The 5,302-nt window shown below is 36.8% G+C and overlaps 1 long non-coding RNA gene across 1 annotated transcript in view; it reads right to left on the reverse strand.

Annotated features, from left to right (window-relative positions):
* Positions 1 to 339: 339 nt before the first annotated feature.
* LOC116684878 (uncharacterized) overlaps positions 340 to 5,302 on the reverse strand; it is a 5,050-nt gene continuing 87 nt past the window's right edge. Inside the window, exons 2-3 of the long non-coding RNA XR_004330857.1 lie at positions 3,033 to 3,039; positions 340 to 448 (exon numbers count right to left, since the gene is read on the reverse strand). This is a non-coding gene — a long non-coding RNA (uncharacterized LOC116684878). The remainder of the gene's footprint in view (positions 449 to 3,032; positions 3,040 to 5,302) is intronic.

Here is a 5,302-nt window from a genome sequence, read left to right on the forward strand (position 1 = left end):
GTAATTTAATACAGGCAAAATACAAATAGATATCTATTGAAGTAAACTGCTGATTTTCATTCCTTCTTGTTTACATAACAAAACTGGTTATGTTATAAAACAAAAATGTTCATGCAAAATAATTTCACTCTTCTCTAAGAAAATATTGATTAGTGTGAAGTCACTCAAAATATAGAAACTGTAAAGATGAAAAGTTTCTAACTTATGAATTGGTGTTTGTTGCTATTGTTTTTACTCTAAATGTGTTCTGATGATGTGTGTTGTCTTGATGAGAAGTGTTCAAAGTGTTTCGCTGCACTGGGCCTGCGGAGACGTGTGAAGAGTTGTGTTGCTTGGAATGAGTTTTGTGAACTGTTTAGTTCAGGTGACTGTTGGTTATGCACACTGTGGTCAGAGTTTTGCAAATGTGGCTTCAGTTGTGACCACTGTTGTTAAGCAATGGAAAAAACTGTAATATGACCATTTGTTAACATCTGACTTAGCTTCAATTCAAACTCAAAAGATTGGAAAGATTGTTCTTTTCCCTTGATTGTCAAGCTGTGTGCTATCTCCCTCTTGTCACCCATTAGCACAAAGATGATTTTTTTAAGAGTCATTTTGCATTACTAAGTAAGCAGGCTATTGGTCAGTGTGACCTGTGTTACAACCATAAATTGTCGAAGTAATAGTTCTGTGTTCTCCCCAGTAAATCGGAAACATTTTTCATCTGGCAACTCCATTAATCCTTTGGCTGAAAAAAATCCATAACAAAGAAAACAGGTCATTAACAACTAACTAACTACGCATACTTTTTTGTACAAGGTAAACTTCTTGTAAAAATGGGTGCCAGACAATTGTGATTACCACATAGTGAGAAAGGTTATTTTCATCAGGTGTTGACAGCCACTTTTTGCAAAACAGCCAACGTACAAGAAAAAAAGGTTTAAAAGAGCACAAATAAGTTTTCTCTTTCTTTCATCGTCCACATATTTAATGTCATTCAAAACTTTGACCCCAACCCACTCAACCATCTTAAATTTTGCCAGGGCAATGCGCTGTTTTTCTCAAAACTCATTATTTTACTCACTTTCAAAGAGAATTAACAATTAACTTAATGACTCCATTCAAAGAACATCAAACACTTACTCTGTAATGTGACTACAAATTATCTACTTTCAATTCTTCTGTTTTAATATGTTACATTCTTCATACTCTAAATGTTACGCGCCTCTGTACTCAGGTGTCATGTTGGATAAGGGGACTTACAGTACATTTGGGCAATCAAAGAGGCCCAATCATTTTATGAGAAACTCATTTGCTGTGATCAGTCTTCCATTGCTGCCTCCTCTATGCTTCCACATGTGTTTACACAATTTGGTGGAGCACTTGCCATGGCCCATCACAATTAGGAGAGGAAAGGAAAATCCTGCACTGACCCCCTAGAGATCTTGTGTGCGGAAAAATGGAAAGGAAGGCAAATTGAAATGATTTCAATGCTTATTATTATTGTTTTTATTGTAGCGTTTTCCGTATTATAATGCTGTTTTTCTTTATTTTTGCTTTGAAAGCGCTTCTTTTGTTAATTGCCTTGGCTTTACTCAGGCACAGCCTTGCCAATAAAGCACCTTGAAATTGAAAAGTGAATTGGAACTGAATGGAGGGAGGAGATTCTCTCTTTTTTTTCTGCAGCTGGTAAGGCAGGATTAGGCTTGGCACAGAAAGAGACAAAAGGGAACATGTGTGTGTTAGTGTTGGGATGTGTGCATGTGTTTGTGTGTGTAGGTGTGTCTGTGTGCCAGCCCTGTCCTGGAGTCAGGGCAGCAAGGCTTTTAGGGGACTCAATTAGTTCAGCCCAAACACAAATCCTGAATCTTTCACATTGCAAGTCTATCTGGGATGTGGTGGAGAAAGCGCTAAAGCTCAGCGTGCATCTTGGAAAAACCTCAAAGTCCCTCCCCCTGTCCCGCTTATCCCTGAGAATCCCTGCACACAGGGGGACCAGAGGGGAGCCGATCACAGCTGGAATCCCATGATCATCCATTGCTCTAGGTTTTCTGATGTCGCTATGTTTTGTTCTGGGTGAAAGGCGATTTGGACCAGTGTCTGCCAGAGCCAGGTTTATTTAAATTGTGTTTACAGAAATAAAAGAGAAATCATTTCAGTGTTTGCATTGCACACATGGCAAGTAGAAGGTTAGCAGAGAGGCCATTTCTTTTTGGAGTAATTGTGAATGTGGTTTAAGTCATTTTTGTGGCTAGCAGTAGTTGAGCTTGCAGCTTTGGACAGGTATTTACTGCCAGTGATATGACGATATTTTTGTCCAACAGTATCCATTGTTGAAGGCAGTTTTGAGTGTCTCTATAGCTATAGCTGGAATGGGGACAATGATGAGGAGCAGAGGTGGTGGGAAGGAAAGCAATCTCTCTGACAGACTCACTGAGGCAGAACTAGTAGATACAGATCCACACTAACTAGCTAGCCGATAGAATCAAACCACACAGTGTCTAAATTAGATGTGTTGCCTCTGAATGACAACTCCAGGTGCTGTTTAAAATTGGGTCAATATATAATGTCTTGCATCTTCAATTAGCAAATGCATCAATATGACTGAGTTAATGCATTTGTGTTGCCTTCCTTCCAGCTTTTTTACTCACTCAACAAATCAGAAAATAATGACACCGCAGAACGCTGCCCCATCCATACACATTATACTTACATTACATTACATTATACTAATGCTTTTACCATCTTAGCTATTTATGTTTTATAATTTATATGCTGCTTAGAATTTCCAATATGTAATATTTAAAATGCATTAAAATGTCTTTTTACCTATGTTATTTATGACTTTACCTTTGTTGAGTTGTGTACTTACACTATCCCAAATGCATCCAACAATGTTCAAACCCAGGGAAATCTGTATCTTATTATAATGACACGGGACATTCCATTTTTTCACCTGTCAGTGGCTTCAAACACCCGGATGATTCGTTCGAGAGTAGTTGTAAATCATACAATGTCAGAGAAAGATTTATACTTAGTTATCGTAATACAACTTTTCTTCTTGCATACAGGCATAGTTTTTCATTGATTACATGCTGATTTGGTGTACAATAATACAGCAGAGACCTAATGTATTGATATATTTCAATAGCAATCAATCCAACTTAACTTTACTACAATGTACTACTTAAAGAGTAGCTGATGCTAATGCTTGGTAGGTAGCGTTACAACATCAGTTCAACATGCTCATGAAGTTATTTTTAGTATGATTGTTTTGACCACGGTTTACAGCACTGGACTAACTCCAACGCCGGGTGCTAACAGCTGTTTAATGATTGGGAAACAGAAGGTAACAAGGACATGTGAAATGTATTGTGATATTGTAGTTTTAGCTGCTGGGTATTGTATGCATGCTTGCACGCTAACTGCTGCTAATTAATTAGATTGACAATAGTCTCGTTTTGCCAGACCTTCTTTCACAGCGTTGCGGAGGAGGGTCTGGCTAGTCAACTACATTATGGGATGGGAGAAAAACGTGCTCTGGTTTATTGGCATTTCATTAAACGAATCACACTCACTAAGCACCGGTGCCTCTCCAAAAGTTGTTTTAGTTGTGCAACGGTGTATTTAACAATGTATGTTTGTTTAGTGTATTTTTAAAGGTGATTATATCAAATTGTGAAATGTGAATAACATATTTTATATGTGGACTTTATACCTTATACTCCTTCTGGTTAGATTTTACATTTTTTACATTTTTATAATAAGTGAAAATTTTACAATTTTAAATAATTATATAATTATAATTTTAAAATTGAATTATGACAACAAAACCCAAAGTTTAAGACTTTTCAGCAGTAACCCCTTCACACTGTATGCAGAGATATGCACAGGTACAGACTATTGTTGCCCGGGCAACTGCCCATTTGCCCTGATTGGCTTAGCTGCCCCTCTGGTGAAAAAGGCCCGTATACATTTTTCTTTCTTTCTTTTTTTTATTTTTTTTGCTGTTGTGGCCGCATTAATATGATGACACGCCAATCATTGTTAAAGTTAAATAAAATAACTAAATCGCTATATATCACCAGTCTTGCCCTCAGTCATGCCCTCTGCCCCCAGTCACGTGACTTTATTTATATTCTCACATAAACGGAGCACCGCAAATGAAAGAGGGAAAGCCAAGCCATTCTGCCTTCTTGTGAGTTTTTAAAGTTATGGAGATTATGATAAAGGCCCTGGGAATAGTAACTACAAAAAAATCCCCTTGAACTTTGAATAAAGTGCAACTTAAGCTTGTAGCGTTTGCAACACGTTGCCCAGCATTGCCTTATATTAAGGTAAAATACTACCTTTTCAACCAAAGCTAAAGACAAGCTATGTTGCAACAGCAGGCTAACGTTACGTACGTTACAGTCGTTACATGAGTGTGCGTTGTGTAGAGAAGAAAGAATCTCAAGGATGTGATTGTTTGGGCTCCTAAATCACGCTAGCTTATACGTTGTTTACAGTCAATATGTTACGTGTGTTTTCAACCAACAATCAGATGTGATGTTAGTGAAAGTGAAAGTTGGCTTATTATGTTATTAAATGATACATCAATGTCCCAATTGGTCAATGTATTGAACTTTGCATTTAAAAAAAGTATAGCCTAATGTTAGTTTTGTGTGCTTAAGTATTCCTTCACAATAAAGACAACTGAAGAAGCGAGAAAGAGCTCATAGAAGCAGCTCAAAGATCTGCAACTTTGCAGAGCTGGATTAAAACGGACTGCCAGCTGGGAGAGAATCATTTGATAATGTCAAACAACCATCCTACATTATTCATTTAATGTGAAATAGAACTATTTTATCAGAAGCATTTTCTTTAAATTGGAGCAGGCTAATAACTCATTAAAAAAATAATTTAATACTAAATACGCAGTAAATTGTGTCTGTGCTGTGTATAGCATTGTCAATTAGTTATTATTTTATGTAAAACAAAAGTTCCAGTTTACAGAGCATTTGAGAACCTATGGATTGAGTAAAGGTGAAGTCATGTTGTAATTGTTCTATGTAATATAAATATTCTTCACGGTGCCAAATATCCTAAATATCATTAGTTAACTCAACCGAATTTTTTAGCAATAAAAAGTACAGTATAGTATAAGTTACTTCATTCAGATTCTAATCATTCTATTCTAGATGAGGCCTACCACAAGTCTCCAGACCAGAGAGGGAGGGAGAGCATCACTCAACAAATCAAAGGCTTCATAATTTATTTTTTATTTGATTAATGCACATTTCTGTAAATGCGCCAGTGTTAGCCAATTGGCTAGTTTTCA

Source organism: Etheostoma spectabile, chromosome 3 (assembly GCF_008692095.1).
Source record: "Etheostoma spectabile isolate EspeVRDwgs_2016 chromosome 3, UIUC_Espe_1.0, whole genome shotgun sequence".
NCBI lineage: Eukaryota > Metazoa > Chordata > Actinopteri > Perciformes > Percidae > Etheostoma > Etheostoma spectabile.